The sequence below is a fragment of the Dysidea avara genome, chromosome 13 (assembly GCF_963678975.1).
Source record: "Dysidea avara chromosome 13, odDysAvar1.4, whole genome shotgun sequence".
Taxonomy (NCBI): domain Eukaryota; kingdom Metazoa; phylum Porifera; class Demospongiae; order Dictyoceratida; family Dysideidae; genus Dysidea; species Dysidea avara.
In genome coordinates this window covers 3,208,987-3,230,338 of record NC_089284.1, presented here as the reverse complement: position 1 = coordinate 3,230,338, position 21,352 = coordinate 3,208,987, and the positions used below count along the sequence as shown (strand labels likewise).

Genomic DNA, 21,352 nt, shown 5'->3' with positions numbered 1-21,352 from the left:
CTTAGCCCATGTGTATTGTGGACTTACCCCATGTAATTTGGAAAATGCATTCTACAGGAATAACTCAGTGTTATAGAGGCTTTCTAAAATAAAGCATTAGCTCATATGCACAGCACAAGTTAAAAGTAATGAGTTCACTCTATTCTGGATTACGCTTGTGTCATATAGTCTCCTTATATACAGTGTACCAGACAAAAGGTAAATTGGGTTGAAATGGTACAAACACAAAGACATGCTGCCAGATTTGTCACAAATAACCAAAGTGTCACTGATATGTTGAATGGCCTTCCTTGGACAAAAGATGAAAAGTACTTCAAGCATTTGTATTTTTTATATCATGCAGTTCGATAGTACTATATAGTAGGGACTACAAGGTTTGGGCGTGGCACATGAAAAAACTTTACCCAAAAACCAGCCTTGCTTTTCCCTGATGACGATGAAGCAGTATTGGTTAGGTAAAACTAAGCCAAACAAGCCTTCAGATTGACCTGAAATCCTTCCAATAAGTTGCTATAAATTTAGGCAAATATCATCATAACTTTTTGAACAAAGCACTTGCAAAACAATCCACATGTTTTATTTGTTAACCTCATCAAGAGAAGCCTAATGGCACCTTGTTTATAACCTATGAATGAAGTATGCAGTAATTAAAGTGGCATCAAAAATTTGCACAGAGCCGTACAAGACAACTACTGTAACAATAACCCTCAACACCCTGCAGCTGAGGGTTAATTATATACATTACTGTATTGTATGAGTCATACAGTATAGTTATGGTGGATGTACGAATGTCACGAAAAGAACCCCACTCAAACAGCGCGAATGATCACATGCGTGACTTGTAAATTGCTAAAAAGTTAAAAATTTTTGCAGATTGGCTTAATTCCGCTAAAAAATCTTCCTCAAAATAAACAGCTCAATCAAATGGCATTGTTTAAGTAGTATAAATGCATAAAACTTCTTCAAAATTTTGGATGGTAGAAATTTGTAAAATATTTTCCCCTTGTAAAAGAAACGATATACAGCACTTAAAGCACCGCCTATGCTTGTGTGTACAAAAGAAAAAGCGGCACTCAGGGTGTGTCTCAAGGCTAATACAGTATTTGGTGGAGAGTAGTACTCAAAAGTAGGGGGGCAAGTCATGTTGCGTGGCTGTATATAATTTACAAAATATTTAAAATCATTAACTGTACCGTAGTGTGTGAAACACACTGGCATGCAAATTATGCTGGTACTAGGGGGTCTGGGGGGCATGCCCCGCAGCTTTGAGATTGAATCTGACAGATTTTTCTGGTGGTATATACATGTGTACTTGAATAGGATACTCTTATAATAATTATTTTGGCAATGATTATCATTAAGATACTATACAATTAGATACATCAGGAAATGAAGGCATTTTAGCTAGATTTATACTCTTGATTATGTATAGATATATGTGTTAATGGAGACAGATTGAATTAATTGCATTAGCAGAACCAACTGCTTATATGATTCCACTGAAATTAGTTGATTGCTCTATTAGAGTATCTCGATCTTGTGCACTCCCCCCAACACTGATTTATGCAGTACCGTATATGTACAAAATTTTGAAGTACGTAATTTTTGCGAATCAACAAATTTCACAATTTTCACAGTTTTATTTCTCATTTTTTACTGAGGTTATCTATTAGAAAGCATATAGAGCTAACACTGATAATCATTAACTTTTGAGGATGAAAATTTTGCTGGGAAAGCCGAGCAACCAAAAAATTCATGAAAATTACACTCCTTGAAAATTTGTACATAAATAAGTATTACATTCTTGCATAACCTTTAGCACAAATCCCAGGCAAAGTAAGTTGGCCAATGAGTACATCCAGTGGTTGCTTTACTTTAGCAACTGAGCATTGGCATAATGAAGGGGAACTGCCCCTCCAGTGCCTCCACCTCCCATCCCCTATTTCCCCACCCCTACTTGTGCTATATTAGCCTCTTGACACATACCCTCATGCTGTATTTTATGTGCACACACGTGGCGTGGCTGTGCTTTAACTATCACTTATGGAATGGGTAAGGGTTAAATTGGTTGCAGGTGGACTATATGTACCAAAGAGCAGGTTACCTCTGCAATACTATAATTAAATTTCCTGATACAGCAATATATCAATAGTTTTATGTCTATACCTGCTGTAACCAATTAAAACTTCACCATTCAATAACTTCTTGTTATGATACACATCAAGATGATCCTTGCACATCCTACTACAGTACTATGTACATTGAAAATGCTAACCTTTAATAAAACTCTTCTTTAAAATAGATTTCATTACTGGGAAAACAGTTTAACTTTTTAATGGGCCTACAACTACAGGCTTTGTGCTGCTCTGATACTAAATCCAGTCTTTAAACTAATAGGATATTGACTGTTTTCCATCACCCTGTTCACACTACCTTGTACCCTGGGTATGGCACAATACAAACTGCAGTGTGAATCAATCGAGCCATGGAAAACTGGATCCAGCATGGCAGGAGAAGACGATGTGGGCTGGCATGGCCGGGCCAGGATACAACATGAATGGATCCTGGCTGGTAAACTCATGTTAACAATAATAATAATTGGCCACACAGATCCGTGTATTTTGGGGCCAATTATAAGTCTAATATTACAAACGGTAAAGTAAATAGGCGCTTCGCGCGCTGCGCGCGCGAAGCGCCTATTTACTTTACCGTTTGGTCACTAGGACATTAGGCAATTGGAATTCGCAAATTCCAATTGCATAAGTTTCAATGCTCAAAGTTTAAGAATTTATAAACACTGCTGACCTGGTTTGTTAACACGTCGAGGCGTTAATTTCCTCTGTTCCTGACATGGCAAATAATTAAAATTTTAGCGTTCATTCAGTACGCACGTGGTGTAGTGGTACTAGGCTCTGTCCAGAACTCAAGTCTACCCCCAAGGAGTGGTCAGCACACAGAGAAAACTGCTCAAACGGACTAAAGGTAAGTAGAATAAGTAGATACACACGTTGAGATTATATTGTTTTGAAAGGCTAGTGTGGTACCAGACTACTTTCTCTAAATAAAATGCACCAGTTGGCGTGGCTATGGTAATCTTGCATAGACCAGACAGAATTTTTTCTTAGTGTGTGAGTGCGGAATAAGTGGCCAATCAGCACCCACCATAGAGCTGGTGAAACGTTACACAGAAATTCTATGGGAAGTGTACTAGATCACTTATTCCCCACCCACACACAAAAGAAGAAAGTCGGTCTGATCTTAGCTATATTATAGTGAGTGATGTTGAAATGGGCTCCTTCACCCCATTGGTATTCCCTACTTTTTGGGGGAATGGGAGGTGCGGCTAGTATTGCTTACAAGAGGTTAGCATTTCTGCCTGCTGCTTAGAAAGACCAGTAGTGTAGTGTCCTGGATTAGATGCTCCACCAGTTTTTCTTTACTGTAACCCTGCCAGTCCAGTTACTATCGCAGCACTTGACCTTGCAATGTGTGAGGGTCAGGTGCATGCTTCCATCGCATGTACTTCAATTGCTGTTTCTTGTTTATTTACTTGTTATATTTCAAAAAAAAAAATAAATCGCGCAAAAAAATAAATCCAGTAGTATTGGCTACCAGCTTTTTTTAAAATGTGGGTTGTGGAGTAGAAAGAGCAATAAATGCATTGCATACAAACTGGTTAAACCTCTACCTTATCCCATCACCATTGTATGGCATGCATATGGGTTTAAGTCTCCACAAAGGACTCGACTGTATCGTTATTAGAAGTAGACAGCATGCCTATACTACCTACTGTCAAGGAGGTGTCACTCTAATGTATCCTGTATTGTACGATCTTCATCCTTTAAACAAGGGATTTTGGCATAGGACAGTACAAGCATCATTTCAAGTAGCACTTTTACATTCAATAATTGTAACGTGATCTTGGAAACCTACCTTTTTGGTTTATTTTCTGTTTAATAGGTTAAATGAGGTATTGGGTGCTTATCTATCTTGTGTTAAAATTTTAGTTTAATATCCTGAGACGTGGCTGGTTTACTGTCCGGTACATTACAAACTAGTGCATTAAGGTTTGTGAGTGATTAAGGGTGACAAGTGGTGTTTACCAATAATTCCATACATGGTCTGATATAATCACCGAAGCTCCTAGGAAAAAGAAGCTTTGGGTGGGAAACTTTACAGCATGAAAGTTTAATAGTTGCTTTTATCGAAACAAATTGTTGAAATTTTCATTTAAGTTTTTGCTGTATGTAGAAGTCAAGGGTTAAGGTACACTCTTGGTAAGAAATCCAACTTTTGTGGATCGTCAACCACCCTGAGATCATAAGGCAGGCAATGTACTAGAGCAGACGCCTTATTCCTTATACAGACACCTTATAAATTTGTTTTTCATGGCCAACATCAAAGGTGGGGGTATTACTACTAGGTATAGCCTAAATATTTCTTTTCAAGGTTAACCCTTAAATCTGCTTTTCGAAAATGCATGTTTACACAATATGGACTCGCATGGTGACACTAGGTGAGATAACTTAATTCTTATAGCCTTACAAACACACATAGATTTAAAAAGTGTGTCCACTGGGCTACTTGGAGGAGCACTGTGACTACAGTGGCTTAGTTATTATGAAGTGATGAACATCGACATGTCAAGTCTCCGTGTTTCATAATTCTTGCCACATGCTTACTTTTGATTGTGGGATTACTCACGTAAATCATATATTGCCTGATACAAAAATTCACGACAAGTCCTATGGAAGTCACTGCAAGGTGATTGGAGCAACTACCATCGAGTCATCGACCATTTTATAGAGGTATGTAATAAAAAGTTTGCATGTTCCCTACCAAAAAGTTATTTTCATGGCCTCACCATGTAACATTAGGGTAAAACTCTAGGTATCATTTTAATCCTTGTTCCATCACAAGTAGAATAATGTAAATCGCATAGCCATAGAATGGATGCTTCGAAAGTTACAGCGCTCTATGCTAGGCATGTGTATTTATTAAGTTTAAATCCAGTTTTCTTGATTATGCAGGTTTAAGGGTTAAGTGTTGCTAAAGGTAAAATTTTCACAAATACAGTGGAACCTGTCTATAATGGTCACCTTGGGACCAGATATATCTGGCCTTTATATACAGGTGGCTGTTATAGAGAAAACCTGCATAAGGTGGTCAGCAACATTTTAGTGGCTATGACTGTTATAAATGAGTAATTATTATAAAGAGGCTCGCGCCAACCGCAATGTAGTAATATTTTAGTACAGAAACAGCAAGGTGAGCCTGTTATGGATGTTGGTTATAGCTATTGAATACGATTAAGTAATGAAGACTGATAGATTATATAGTATTTATTGAAAGGCAGGAAGTGTGATAATTGCGCATTAATTGAAATGATGCCGTGGTGCCAGGCAATTTGCTTAACAAGCCACCATAAAAGGTAGCGACCGCTATACGAAGAAGAAAGTTATGTATACAGTGATTCATGGGCAAATTCTTGGTTGGCCGTTATACGCGTTAGACAGGTGACCGCTTAATGCAGACCACAATGCATACATTTGTATTGGAAAATATTTGGGACCTCGTGACCATGGCCGTTATACAAAGGTGACCGCTTAATCCAGGTGACCGTAACACAGGTTCCACTGTACTACTCAAATGTATTACTCTCTATGGGAGGTCTAAATATTTCAAGGATAAAATTTTGCTGATAACCCCCCCCCCCCCCCCCAACACTGCACAATCAGCAAAAAAAAAGTTTCCCCTTGAAATATTTAGGCTATACGGTATATGCAGTGTAATGCACTTGATTAATTTTTTTGTAGCCAGATGATAGAGCGCTGGTATCACATACCCGAGGAAAATTCTAAGTGTAAGTTTAACTGTTAAATGAAAGTATGAGTATACTCATTTGATAGTTGTTCTCCACACTACATAATGCCCTTGACTTCTCTACTACTCTAGATCTTTTGTGTCACAAATTCTATTTGTATATTGTATCATTGTCAAGTTTCATGGTAGTGAATTATTCTTCCCTAAGATTGGCCATGCATTGTGACATGTTTAGTGCATGGTTGTAAGTTTAAAGTTCACTCTCAGTGTGCTCCAGTACAAGTCTGTCCCGTCCAGTTATTTAATGAGCTTTATCCACAATTACATCATAGCACAAAAATGGCAATAAGAGTGGGGATTGTTTGTACAGATAGCCATTAGAAGGGATAACTTTTGAGATTTTCCTCGTTAAGAAAGTGAGAGAAATCTCTGGTAAGACTTGTTTGTTAACTATCTTTCTATGTAGAAGCATGCACAGTTGCTCTTCTCGAACACTCCAGATCTGGTTTTAAAAATAAAACCAGAGCTAGGTAAGTATCTAAAAGTGTGAAAATGCATTCCCCAACAGAATTTTCTCCTGCTGTCTTCATGGCAAACATCTCAAAAGCTTATCCCTTCCAATGGCTCTGTACAAAGTACCCCCACTTGTAATTGTGAATGAAACTCTTTTGGGACCTTTGAAATGTAGCCCACCTAACTGTGCTAGTGATGACGTGGTATAACAGGAAGAGTAAAATTAATGCTAGATGGCATGTTATGCACAGAAGTATCTTCTAAACTGTTTTATAGTTTAACTATCATGTTTTTTCTCGCCAATCCTCTCAACAAAGCCTCAAAGCTGCTCTTCATTTTCATTCACGTTCGTAAGGGACATACCCACTTTCAACTCAAAGGGATAAGCTATTCCTGGAAGTCTACAAGGCCTGTACCAATGTTTTTCAGTTATTAAATTCCTGTAAAACTTGAAGAGAAAGTAAATCAAAAAGTCTAAGGAGAGTCGTGTCACCCATGTTTCAGCCTGCCAGAAAGAAATCACAAAGTTTACTCGTAACTGTTTATTACAAACTTCATTTCGCTTTTCTTACGTACAAGCTGCTTTTATCATTTAACGATTTTGCTCACGTAAGTGCGTATGGACCAACATAGATAAGTAGATAGGCATACACACACACACGCACACACACAGTGACCCACACACACTGCACACACACACACTGCACTACACACACACGCACACACACACACACACAAACACACACACACACACACACACACTGCACTACACTCACACACACACACACACACACACACACACACACACACATACACATGCTACACACTACACAGACACACACAAGCACACACACACACACACACACACACACACACACACACACACACACACACACACACACACACACTAATACACACATACTGCACTACACACAGAAACACACACACACTGCATACACACATACACACGTACTACACAAATACACACTACACCACACACGCTCTGCACACTACACACAAATGCTACGCACTACAAAGAGACACACAGACACACACTGCACTACATACAGGTGCACACACCACACACACACACACACACACACACACACACACACACACACACACACACTGCACTCACCACACACATACTACACACACACACACTCTACACACATACCTTACACACAGACTTTCTACATACTACACAGAGACACACACGCGCACACTACACTAAGGCATGCACACGAACACTACACACACACGCACACTACACACATACCACACACTACACACACACACTACACACATACCCTACACATACATGCTGCACACACACACTACACACGCACACACCACACACGCTATAGTAGTGTCATGTAGTTTAGCAACAGTAGACACATGTACACAGAGACACATGTAGTCATAATGTAATGCTGCTACATGTGTCTCTGTGTATGTGATACATGGATACATGTGTCTCTCACTACATGTTTCTCTGTGTAGTGTCATGTACTATAGTAGTGTCTATAGTTTGCATACTGCAGTTTCACACCCATCCCAGAGTCTAATTTTCATTACATCTCTTTTTTACAGACATGCTACTGGACACCCAAGAATTACATGTTACTGCTGGTGAGTGTACTTATATGCTATACACATTTATTGGGTTTGACAAATCCGACATGAAGCAAGGCCATTTGGTCTTTAGCAGCTTTTTGGTCTCATTCGAAACTCTGTGGAAGTGAAACAATATGCAGTCACTGTAACGGATTGCATTTTAAAATGTATATCCTAAAGTATGATAATACTGTATAGTTCTGCAACCTCTCTCCATGAGACTCGGACAGTTCTCCTGTGGTTTATTGAAGCTCAAGCTCCTGAGTAGTGCACAGGCATCCCAGCTCTGGTTTACTGGGTGGCAAGCATTGTAGCTGTGCTTCACATGGCTCTGCTTTTTTTTTGCTTTGTTAGTGTGTGCATGTGCGTGTGTGCGTGTTGGATAATGTAGTCCAAAAGTATGTGTGTGCATGTGCTTTCTCCATTTTCCGTTTTGTTATATCATGTTCAACTCTAACTTTGTAGGTGTGCTATAAGAATCTGGAGAAGTATGTGTTATAGAGAAGACACCAAGGAACAAGATGGTCGATTCAAACCATGCTAGACACAGCGTAGTGTTTCTCAATGTAAGCTACATTCTGTTCTGTGTTGCTGCTTATTATCATGTGTACTGCAGGTCATCAATACTCTTGAGAACTGTTTCCTAATACTATTGTGACAAACTTGACTTTTCACGTGTAATGTGTGCTATGAAATAGTGTTGTATAGTTCATTCAGAGCTTTGTTAAGAATTCCAATTTATACTTATGGTTTGTTACTGGGGTTTTGCATAATACGGAGCTACACCGTTCAAACTCTTGATAATGTACCCAATGATGACACTACTACCTAAGATGACACTACTAGCTACTGTACACCATGTAGGGTGATATAAGGGTGTTGGAGTAGGTGGGACACCACTTTTGGCTGAATTATGCAAAAACAAATTGCAAACTCAATCTTGATGAAACAAAAGGTAGAAACATGCGACTTGGTGTTTATTTATAATGGCAATTCAGGTTAACTTTTTCCGTATTGAGTGCCTCTAAATAATCATTGTTGTGTTTAGCTTTGTTTATGTGTCTCTGTAGCTACCTTGGAAACAGTATTAAACTGTATTATGAAGGTGCTTATTGATCAGTGTATTAGGTCCCTATTACCTCTGAGATAGGATAACCTCCTTGTAACAGTAAAATATCAACAAACCTGCAATTGGTTGGTCCCAAAGTGTCTGTTAAATTAATATAATATTAATTATATAGAGGTTATACTGTAATGTCACTATTGCTGCCAAACATGACACCACTAGTTACACACTGTAGAATGATAATGTCACTATATAGTTAGCCAACATGACACTATTATAGTTGCACACTGTAGTGTGATAATGTCACTATAACAATAGTTACCTAACATGACACTACTAGCTATGCACTGTTTGGTAATAATGTCACTACATGACACTACTACTTACACACTGTAGGGTGATAATGTCACTACAAGACACTACTAGTTACACACTGTACCATAACACTACTAGTTACACACTGTAGGGTGATAATGACACTACTACTTACACACTGTAGGGTGATAATGTCACTACATGACACTACTAGCTACACACTGTAGGGTGATAATGTCACTACAAGACACTACTAGTTACACACTGTAGCATAACACTACTAGTTACACACTGTAGGGTGATATATATAATGTCACTACATGACACTACTACCTACACACTGAAGGGTGATGATGTCACTACAAGACACTACTAGCTACACACTGTAGCATGACACTACTAGTTACACACTGTAGGGTGATAATGTCACTACAAGACACTACTAGCTACACACTGTAGCATGACACTACTAGTTACACACTGTAGGATGATGATGTCACTACATGACACTACTAGTTACAAACTGTAGGGTGATGATGTCACTACAAGACACTACTAGCTACACACTGTAGCATAACACTACTAGTTACACACTGTAGGGTGATGATGTCACTACATGACACTACTACTTACACACTGTAGGATGATAATGTCACTACAAGACACTACTAGTTACACACTGTAGCATAACACTACTAGTTACACACTGTAGGGTGATGATGTCACTACAAGACACTACTAGTTACACACTGTAGCATAACACTACTAGTTACACACTGTAGGGTGATAATGTCACTACAAGACACTACTAGCTACACACTGTAGCATGACACTACTAGTTACACACTGTAGGATGATGATGTCACTACATGACACTACTAGTTACAAACTGTAGGGTGATGATGTCACTACAAGACACTACTAGCTACACACTGTAGCATAACACTACTAGTTACACACTGTAGGGTGATGATGTCACTACATGACACTACTACTTACACACTGTAGGATGATAATGTCACTACAAGACACTACTAGTTACACACTGTAGCATAACACTACTAGTTACACACTGTAGGATGATGATGTCACTACAAGACACTACTAGTTACACACTGTAGCATAACACTACTAGTTACACACTGTAGGGTGATAATGTCACTACATGACACTACTACCTACACACTGAAGGGTGATGATGTCACTACAAGACACTACTAGCTACACACTGTAGCATAACACTACTAGTTACACACTGTAGGGTGATGATGTCACTACATGACACTACTACTTACACACTGTAGGATGATAATGTCACTACAAGACACTACTAGTTACACACTGTAGCATAACACTACTAGTTACACACTGTAGGGTGATAATGTCACTACATGACACTACTACCTACACACTGAAGGGTGATGATGTCACTACAAGACACTACTAGCTACACACTGTAGCATAACACTACTACTTACACACTGTAGGGTGATGATGTCACTACATGACACTACTACTTACACACTGTAGGATGATAATGTCACTACAAGACACTACTAGTTACACACTGTAGCATAACGCTACTAGTTACACACTGTAGGGTGATGATGTCACTACAAGACACTACTAGTTACACACTGTAGAATAACACTACTAGTTACACACTGTAGGGTGATAATGTCACTACATGACACTACTACCTACACACTGAAGGGTGATGATGTCACTACAAGACACTACTAGCTACACACTGTAGCATGACACTACTAGTTACACACTGTAGGGTGATAATGTCACTACAAGACAATACTAGCTACACACTGTAGCATATATGACACTACTAGTTACACACTGTAGGGTGATAATGTCACTACAAGACACTACTAGCTACACACTGTAGCATGACACTACTAGTTACACACTGTAGGATAATAATGTCACTACAAGACACTACTAGCTACACACTGTAGCATAACACTACTAGTTACACACTGTAGGGTGATGATGTCACTACATGACACTACTACTTACACACTGTAGGGTGATAATGTCACTACAAGACACTACTAGCTACACACTGTAGCATAACACTACTACTTACACACTGTAGGGTGATAATGTCACTACATGACACTACTACCTACACACTGAAGGGTGATGATGTCACTACAAGACACTACTAGCTACACACTGTAGCATAACACTACTACTTACACACTGTAGGGTGATGATGTCACTACAAGACACTACTAGCTACACACTGTAGCATAACATAACTAGTTACACACTATAGGGTGATGATGTCACTACATGACACTACTAGTTACAAACTGTAGGGTGATGATGTCACTACAAGACACTACTAGCTACACACTATAGCATAACACTACTAGTTACACACTGTAGGGTGATGATGTCACTACATGACACTACTAGTTACAAACTGTTGGGTGATGATGTCACTACATGACACTAATAATTACACACTGTAGGGTGATCATTTCACTATACTATAGTTACCCAACATGACACTACTAGCTACACGCTGTAGAGTGATGATGTCAATACATGGCACTACTAGCTACACACTGTAGGGTGATGATGTCACTATAACAATAGTTACCCAACATGACACTACTAGTTATTATACACACTGTAGGGTGATGATGTTACTACATGAAACTACTAGTTACACACTGTAGGGTGATGATGTCACCATTTGATACTACTAGCTACATACTGTAGGGTGATGATGTCACTACATGACGCTACTCAGTAGTTACACACTGTAGTGCGATGATGTCACTACATGACACTACTAGTTACACACTGTAGAGTGATAATGTCACTACATGACACTACTAGTTACAAAATGTAGGGTGATGATGTAACTACACAACACTCTAGTTACACACTGTAGAGTGACGATGTCACTATACTATAGTTACCCAACATGACACTACTAGCTACACAATGTAGGGTGATAATCTCACAGCATGGCAATACAGCTAATACTAGTTACACACTGTATGGTGATGTAATGTCCCAACATGCCACAATAACTAGTGTCATATATGTTGAATACGTAACTATATAGTGACATCATCACCCTACAGTGTGTAGCAAGTAGTGTGTTGTAGTGACATCATCACCCTACAGTGTGTAACTATTAGTGTCATGCAGTGACATCGTCACCCTACAGTGTGTAACTAGTAGTGTCATGCTACAGTGTGTAGCTAGTTGTGTCTTGTAGTGACATCATCACCCTACAATACAGTGTGCAAGTAGTAGTGTCATGTAGTGACACTATCACCCTGCATAGTGTAACTAGTAGTGTCATGTAGTGGCATCATCACCCTACAATGTGTAACTAGTAATGTCATGTAGTGGCATCATCACCCTACAGTGTGTAACTAGTAGTGTCTTGTAGAGACATCTTCAACCTACAGTGTGTAACTAGTAGTGTTATGCTACAGTGTGTAGCTAGTACTGTCTTGTAGTGACATCATCTCCCTACAGTGTGTAACTAGTAGTGTCATGTAGTGACATCATCACCCTACAGTGTGTAACTAGTAGTGTCATGTAGTGACATCATCACCCTACAGTGTGTAACTAGTAGTGTCATGCTACAGTGTGTAGCTAGTTGTGTCTTGTAGTGACATCATCACCCTACAATACAGTGTGTAAGTAGTAGTGTCATGTAGTGACACTATCACCCTACATAGTGTAACTAGTAGTGTCATGTAGTGGCATCATCACCCTACAATGGGTAACTAGTAATGTCATGTAGTGGCATCATCACCCTACAGTGTGTAACTAGTAGTGTCATGCTACAGTGTGTAACTAGTAGTGTCTTGTAGTGACATCATCAACCTACAGTGTGTAACTAGTAGTGTTATGCTACAGTGTGTAGCTAGTACTGTCTTGTAGTGATATCATCTCCCTACAGTGTGTAACTAGTAGTGTCATGTAGTGACATCATCACCCTACAGTGTGTAACTAGTAGTGTCATGTAGTGACATCATCACCCTACAGTGTGTAACTAGTAGTGTTATGCTACAGTGTGTAGCTAGTAGTGTCTTGTAGTGACATTATCACCCTACAGTGTGTAACTAGTAGTATTATGCTACAGTGTGTAGCTAGTAGTGTCTTGTAGTGACATTATCACCCTACAGTGTGTAACTAGTAGTGTCATCGATTATGCTACAGTGTGTAGCTAGTAGTGTCTTGTAGTGACATTATCACCCTACAGTGTGTAACTAGTAGTGTTATGCTACAGTGTGTAGCTAGTAGTGTCTTGTAGTGACATCATCACCCTTCAGTGTGTAGGTAGTAGTGTCACGTAGTGACATTATCACCCTACAGTGTGTAACTAGTAGTGTTATGCTACAGTGTGTAACTAGTAGTGTTATGCTACAGTGTGTAACTAGTAGTGTTATGCTACAGTGTGTAACTAGTAGTGTCTTGTAGTGACATTATCACCCTACAGTGTGTAAGTAGTAGTGTCATGTAGTGACATTATCACCCTACAGTGTGTAACTAGTAGTGTTATGGTACAGTGTGTAACTAGTAGTGTCTTGTAGTGACATTATCACCCTACAGTGTGTAAGTAGTAGTGTCATGTAGTGACATTATTACCAAACAGTGCATAGCTAGTAGTGTCATGTTAGGTAACTATTGTTATAGTGACATTATCACACTACAGTGTGCAACTATAATAGTGTCATGTTGTCTAACTATATAGTGACATTATCATTCTACAGTGTGTAACTAGTGGTGTCATGTTTGGCAGCAATAGTGACATTACAGTATAACCTCTATATAATTAATATTATATTAATTTAACAGACACTTTGGGACCAACCAATTGCAAGTTTGTTGATATTTTACTGTCACAAGGAGGTTATCCGATCTGAGGTAATAGGGACCTAATACACTGATCAATAAGCACCTTCATAATACAGTTTAAGACTGTTTCCAAGGTAGCTACAGAGACACATAAACAAAGCTAAACACAACAATGATTATTTAGAGGCACTCAATACGGAAAAAGTTAACCTGAATTGCCATTATAAATAAACACCAAGTCGCATGTTTCTACCTTTTGTTTCATCAAGATTGAGTTTGCAATTTGTTTTTGCATAATTCAGCCAAAAGTGGTGTCCCACCTACTCCAACACCCTTATATCACCCTACATGGTGTACAGTAGCTAGTAGTGTCATCTTAGGTAGTAGTGTCATCATTGGGTACATTATCAAGAGTTTGAACGGTGTAGCTCCGTATTATGCAAAACCCCAGTAACAAACCATAAGTATAAATTGGAATTCTTAACAAAGCTCTGAATGAACTATACAACACTATTTCATAGCACACATTACACGTGAAAAGTCAAGTTTGTCACAATATCCTTTAACAGTATTAGGAAACAGTTCTCAAGAGTATTGATGACCTGCAGTACACATGATAATAAGCAGCAACACAGAACAGAATGTAGCTTACATTGAGAAACACTACGCTGTGTCTAGCATGGTTCGAATCGACCATCTTGTTCCTTGGTGTCTTCTCTATAACACATACTTCTCCAGATTCTTATAGCACACCTACAAAGTTAGAGTTGAACATGATATAACAAAACGGAAAATGGAGAAAGCACATGCACACACATACTTTTGGACTACATTATCCAACACGCACACACGCACATGCACACACTAACAAAGCAAAAAAAAAGCAGAGCCATGTGAAGCACAGCTACAATGCTTGCCACCCAGTAAACCAGAGCTGGGATGCCTGTGCACTACTCAGGAGCTTGAGCTTCAATAAACCACAGGAGAACTGTCCGAGTCTCATGGAGAGAGGTTGCAGAACTATACAGTATTATCATACTTTAGGATATACATTTTAAAATGCAATCCGTTACAGTGACTGCATATTGTTTCACTTCCACAGAGTTTCGAATGAGACCAAAAAGCTGCTAAAGACCAAATGGCCTTGCTTCATGTCGGATTTGTCAAACCCAATAAATGTGTATAGCATATAAGTACACTCACCAGCAGTAACATGTAATTCTTGGGTGTCCAGTAGCATGTCTGTAAAAAAGAGATTTAATGAAAATTAGACTCTGGGATGGGTGTGAAACTGCAGTATGCAAACTATAGACACTACTATAGTACATGACACTACACAGAGAAACATGTAGTGAGAGACACGTGTATCCATGTATCACATACACAGAGACACATGTAGCAGCATTACATTATAACTACATGTGTCTACTGTTGCTAAACTACATGACACTACTATAGCGTATGTGGTGTGTGCGTGTGTAGTGTGTGTGTGTAGCATGTATGTGTAGGGTATGTGTGTAATGTGTGTGTGTAGTGTGTGGTATGTGTGTAGTGTGCGTGTAGTGTTCGTGTGCATGCCTTAGTGTAGTGTGCGCGTGTGTGTCTCTGTGTAGTATGTAGAAAGTCTGTGTGTAAGGTATGTGTGTAGAGTGTGTGTGTGTGTGTGCAGTGTACGTGTGTGAGTAGTATGTGTGTGGTGAGTGCAGTGTGTGTGTGTGTGTGTGTGTGTGTGTGTGTGTGTAGTGTGTGCACCTGTATGTAGTGCAGTGTGTGTCTGTGTGTCTCTTTGTAGTGCGTAGCATTTGTGTGTAGTGTGTAGAACGTGTGTGGTGTAGTGTGTATTTGTGTAGTACGTGTGTATTTGTGTGTGTGTGTGTGTTTCTGTGTGTAGTGCAGTATGTGTGTATTAGTGTGTGTGTGTGTGTGTGTGTGTGTGTGTGCATGTGCGTGTGTGTGTAGTGTGTAGCATGTGTATGTGTGTGTGTAGTGTGCATGTGTGTGTGTGTGTGTGTGTGTGTGTGTGTGTGTGTGTGTGTGTGTGTGTGTGTGTGTGTGTGTGTGTGAGTGTGTGTGTGTGTGTGTGTGTGTGTGTGTGTGTGTGTGTGTGTGTAGTGCAGTGTGTGTGTGTGCATGTGTGTGTAGTGCAGTGTGTGTGTGTGCAGTGTGTGTGTGGGTCACTGTGTGTGTGCGTGTGCGTGTGCATGCCTATCTACTTATCTATGCTGGTCCATACGCACTTACGTGAGCAAAATCGTTAAATGATAAAAGCAGCTTGTACGTAAGAAAAGCGAAATGAAGTTTGTAATAAACAGTTACGAGTAAACTTTGTGATTTCTTTCTGGCAGGCTGAAACATGGGTGACACGACTCTCCTTATACTTTTTGATTTACTTTCTCTTCAAGTTTTACAGGCATTTAATAACTGAAAAACATTGGTACAGGCCTTGTAGACTTCCAGGAATAGCTTATCCCTTTGAGTTGAAAGTGTGTATGTCCCTTACGAACGTGAATGAAAATGAAGAGCAGCTTTGAGGCTTTGTTGAGAGGATTGGCGAGAAAAAACATGATAGTTAAACTATAAAACAGTTTAGAAGATACTTCTGTGCATAACATGCCATCTAGCATTAATTTTACTCTTCCTGTTATACCACGTCATCACTAGCACAGTTAGGTGGGCTACATTTCAAAGGTCCCAAAAGAGTTTCATTCACAATTACAAGTGGAGGTACTTTGTACAGAGCCATTGGAAGGGATAAGCTTTTGAGATGTTTGCCATGAAGACAGCAGGAGAAAATTCTGTTGGGGAATGCATTTTCACACTTTTAGATACTTACCTAGCTCTGGTTTTATTTTCAAAACCAGATCTGGAGTGTTCGAGAAGAGCAACTGTGCATGCTTCTACATAGAAAGATAGTTAACAAACAAGTCTTACCAGAGATTTCTCTCACTTTCTTAACGAGGAAAATCTCAAAAGTTATCCCTTCTAATGGCTATCTGTACAAACAATCCCCACTCTTATTGCCATTTTTGTGCTATGATGTAATTGTGGATAAAGCTCATTAAATAACTGGACGGGACAGACTTGTACTGGAGCACACTGAGAGTGAACTTTAAACTTACAAGCATGCACTAAACATGTCACAATGCATGGCCAATCTTAGGGAAGAATAATTCACTACCATGAAACTTGACAATGATACAATATACAAATAGAAATTGTGACACAAAAGATCTAGAGTAGTAGAGAAGTCAAGGGCATTATGTAGTGTGGAGAACAACTATCAAATGAGTATATTCATACTTTCATTTAACAGTTAAACTTACACTTAGAATTTTCCTCGGGTATGTGATACCAGCGCTCTATCATCTGGCTACAAAAAAATAAATCAAGTGCATTACACTGCATATACCGTATAGCCTAAATATTTTAAGGGGAAACTTTTTTTTGCTGATTGTGCAGTGTTGGGGGGGGGGGGGGTATCAGCAAAATTTTATCCTTGAAATATTTAGACCTCCCATAGAGAGTAATACATTTGGGTAGTACATTGGAACCTGTGTTACGGTCACCTGGATTAAGCGGTCACCTTTGTATAACGGCCATGGTCACGAGGTCCCAAATATTTTCCAATACAAATGTATGCATTGTGGTCTGCATTAAGCGGTCACCTGTCTAACGCGTATAACGGCCAACCAAGAATTTGCCCATGAATCACTGTATACATAACTTTCTTCTTCGTATAGCGGTCGCTACCTTTTATGGTGGCTTGTTAAGCAAATTGCCTGGCACCACGGCATCATTTCAATTAATGCGCCGGGCAATTATCCCACTTCCTACCTTTCAATAAATACTATATAATCTATCAGTCTTCATTGCTTAATCGTATTCAATAGCTATAACCAACATCCATAACAGGCTCACCTTGCTGTTTCTGTACTAAAATATTACTACATTGCGGTTGGCGCGAGCCTCTTTATAATAATTACTCATTTATAACAGTCATAGCCACTAAAATGTTGCTGACCACCTTATGCAGGTTTTCTCTATAACAGCCACCTGTATATAAAGGCCAGATATATCTGGTCCCAAGGTGACCATTATAGACAGGTTCCACTGTATTTGTGAAAATTTTACCTTTAGCAACACTTAACCCTTAAACCTGCATAATCAAGAAAACTGGATTTAAACTTAATAAATACACATGCCTTGCATAGAGCGCTGTAACTTTCGAAGCATCCATTCTATGGCTATGCGATTTGCATTATTCTACTTGTGATGGAACAAGGATTAAAATGATACCTAGAGTTTTACCCTAATGTTACATAGTGAGGCCATGAAAATAACTTTTTGGTAGGGAACATGCAAACTTTTTATTACATACCTCTATAAAATGGTCGATGACTCGATGGTAGTTGCTCCTATCACCTTGCAGTGACTTCCATAGGACTTGTCGTGAATTTTTGTATCAGGCAATATATGATTTACGTGAGTAATCCCACAATCAAAAGTAAGCATGTGGCAAGAATTATGAAACACGGAGACTTGACATGTCGATGTTCATCACTTCATAATAAGTAAGCCACAGTAGTCACAGTGCTCCTCCAAGTAGCCCAGTGGACACACTTTTTAAATCTATGTGTGTTTGTAAGGCTGTAAGAATTAAGTTATCTCACCTAGTGTCACCATGCGAGTCCATATTGTGTAAACATGCATTTTCGAAAAGCAGATTTAAGGGTTAACCTTGAAAAGAAATATTTAGGCTATACCTAGTAGTAATACCCCCACCTTTGATGTTGGCCATGAAAAACAAATTTATAAGGTGTCTGTATAAGGAATAAGGCGTCTGCTCTAGTACATTGCCTGCCTTATGATCTCAGGATGGTTGACGATCCACAAAAGTTGGATTTCTTACCAAGAGTGTACCTTGACCCTTGACTTCTACATACAGCAAAAACTTAAATGAAATTTCAACAATTTGTTTTGATAAAAGCAACTATTAAACTTTCGTGCTGTAAAGTTTCCCACCCAAAGCTTCTTTTTCCTAGGAGCTTCGGTGATTATATCAGACCATGTATGGAATTATTGGTAAACACCACTTGTCACCCTTAATCACTCACAAACCTTAATGCACTAGTTTGTAATGTACCGGACAGTAAACCAGCCACGTCTCAGGATATTAAACTAAAATTTTAACACAAGATAGATAAGCACCCAATACCTCATTTAACCTATTAAACAGAAAATAAACCAAAAAGGTAGGTTTCCAAGATCACGTTACAATTATTGAATGTAAAAGTGCTACTTGAAATGATGCTTGTACTGTCCTATGCCAAAATCCCTTGTTTAAAGGATGAAGATCGTACAATACAGGATACATTAGAGTGACACCTCCTTGACAGTAGGTAGTATAGGCATGCTGTCTACTTCTAATAACGATACAGTCGAGTCCTTTGTGGAGACTTAAACCCATATGCATGCCATACAATGGTGATGGGATAAGGTAGAGGTTTAACCAGTTTGTATACAATGCATTTATTGCTCTTTCTACTCCACAACCCACATTTTAAAAAAAGCTGGTAGCCAATACTACTGGATTTATTTTTTTTTGCGCGATTTTTTTTTTTTGAAAAATAACAAGTAAATAAACAAGAAACAGCAATTGAAGTACATGCGATGGAAGCATGCACCTGACCCTCACACATTGCAAGGTCAAGTGCTGCGATAGTAACTGGACTGGCAGGGTTACAGTAAAGAAAAACTGGTGGAGCATCTAATCCAGGACACTACACTACTGGTCTTTCTAAGCAGCAGGCAGAAATGCTAACCTCTTGTAAGCAATACTAGCCGCACCTCCCATTCCCCCAAAAAGTAGGGAATACCAATGGGGTGAAGGAGCCCATTTCAACATCACTCACTATAATATAGCTAAGATCAGACCGACTTTCTTCTTTTGTGTGTGGGTGGGGAATAAGTGATCTAGTACACTTCCCATAGAATTTCTGTGTAACGTTTCACCAGCTCTATGGTGGGTGCTGATTGGCCACTTATTCCGCACTCACACACTAAGAAAAAATTCTGTCTGGTCTATGCAAGATTACCATAGCCACGCCAACTGGTGCATTTTATTTAGAGAAAGTAGTCTGGTACCACACTAGCCTTTCAAAACAATATAATCTCAACGTGTGTATCTACTTATTCTACTTACCTTTAGTCCGTTTGAGCAGTTTTCTCTGTGTGCTGACCACTCCTTGGGGGTAGACTTGAGTTCTGGACAGAGCCTAGTACCACTACACCACGTGCGTACTGAATGAACGCTAAAATTTTAATTATTTGCCATGTCAGGAACAGAGGAAATTAACGCCTCGACGTGTTAACAAACCAGGTCAGCAGTGTTTATAAATTCTTAAACTTTGAGCATTGAAACTTATGCAATTGGAATTTGCGAATTCCAATTGCCTAATGTCCTAGTGACCAAACGGTAAAGTAAATAGGCGCTTCGCGCGCGCAGCGCGCGAAGCGCCTATTTACTTTACCGTTTGTAATATTAGACTTATAATTGGCCCCAAAATACACGCATCGTTATGGTTGTCTATCCATAAACTTTCTGAACCATCCATTTGAGGCCACTATTGGTGACTCTACAGTCTTCCCTTGTCACGTGCACATGATCCTGTGATGGTATGTACTTGCTTCCTTGTTCTACCATATCCCACTTTGGTAATATCTACGTACTAAGAAATCAGCTAATTCCTTCTCTTCTGTGCTAGATAAGTATGGTTTAGGACCTGGCTTATCTCCATGTTTAACTTTCCCTGATACCAGGTCATGTAGAATTATTGTACATTTGCTTTACTGTGTCACCTTAGTTTAGGACCCTTAATTAGGGAAGCTTGAACCCTCTATGGAAACTGGATACAAACCATGGAATGTGTGAAAACTGTTTTTTCAACACCTTTACTTACTGTTATATATGTGACCGGATTTGTGAAAAGGGGTCTTCACACACATCCAATTCTACGAATTCAGAAGACCATAACTAAGTCCTCAGGTAATGCATTAATGTGAAAAGTTCTCTATCTACTAAATAGACTATGTTGGTGCTCATTACTGGCCAAATTGTAAATCAATAGCCTTTTCCAGTCTGTAGTTATGAGTCATCAAAGTTGATAAATT

The 21,352-nt window shown here is 39.1% G+C and overlaps 2 long non-coding RNA genes across 2 annotated transcripts; one reads left to right on the top strand and one right to left on the bottom strand.

Annotated features, from left to right (window-relative positions):
• The first annotated feature begins 2,690 nt into the window (after positions 1-2,690).
• Positions 2,691-8,700, top strand: LOC136242959 (uncharacterized). The gene is made up of 5 exons (XR_010694681.1): positions 2,691-2,982; positions 5,817-5,863; positions 7,930-7,968; positions 8,419-8,519; positions 8,570-8,700. It is a non-coding gene; the product is annotated as an uncharacterized lncRNA (long non-coding RNA).
• A 5,943-nt stretch (positions 8,701-14,643) lies between these two features.
• Positions 14,644-20,674, bottom strand: LOC136243021 (uncharacterized). Its single transcript, XR_010694712.1, has 5 exons — positions 20,385-20,674; positions 17,506-17,552; positions 15,386-15,424; positions 14,835-14,935; positions 14,644-14,784 (listed from the first exon to the last, which is right to left on the bottom strand). It is a non-coding gene; the product is annotated as an uncharacterized lncRNA (long non-coding RNA).
• Between the last annotated feature and the right edge of the window lie 678 nt (positions 20,675-21,352).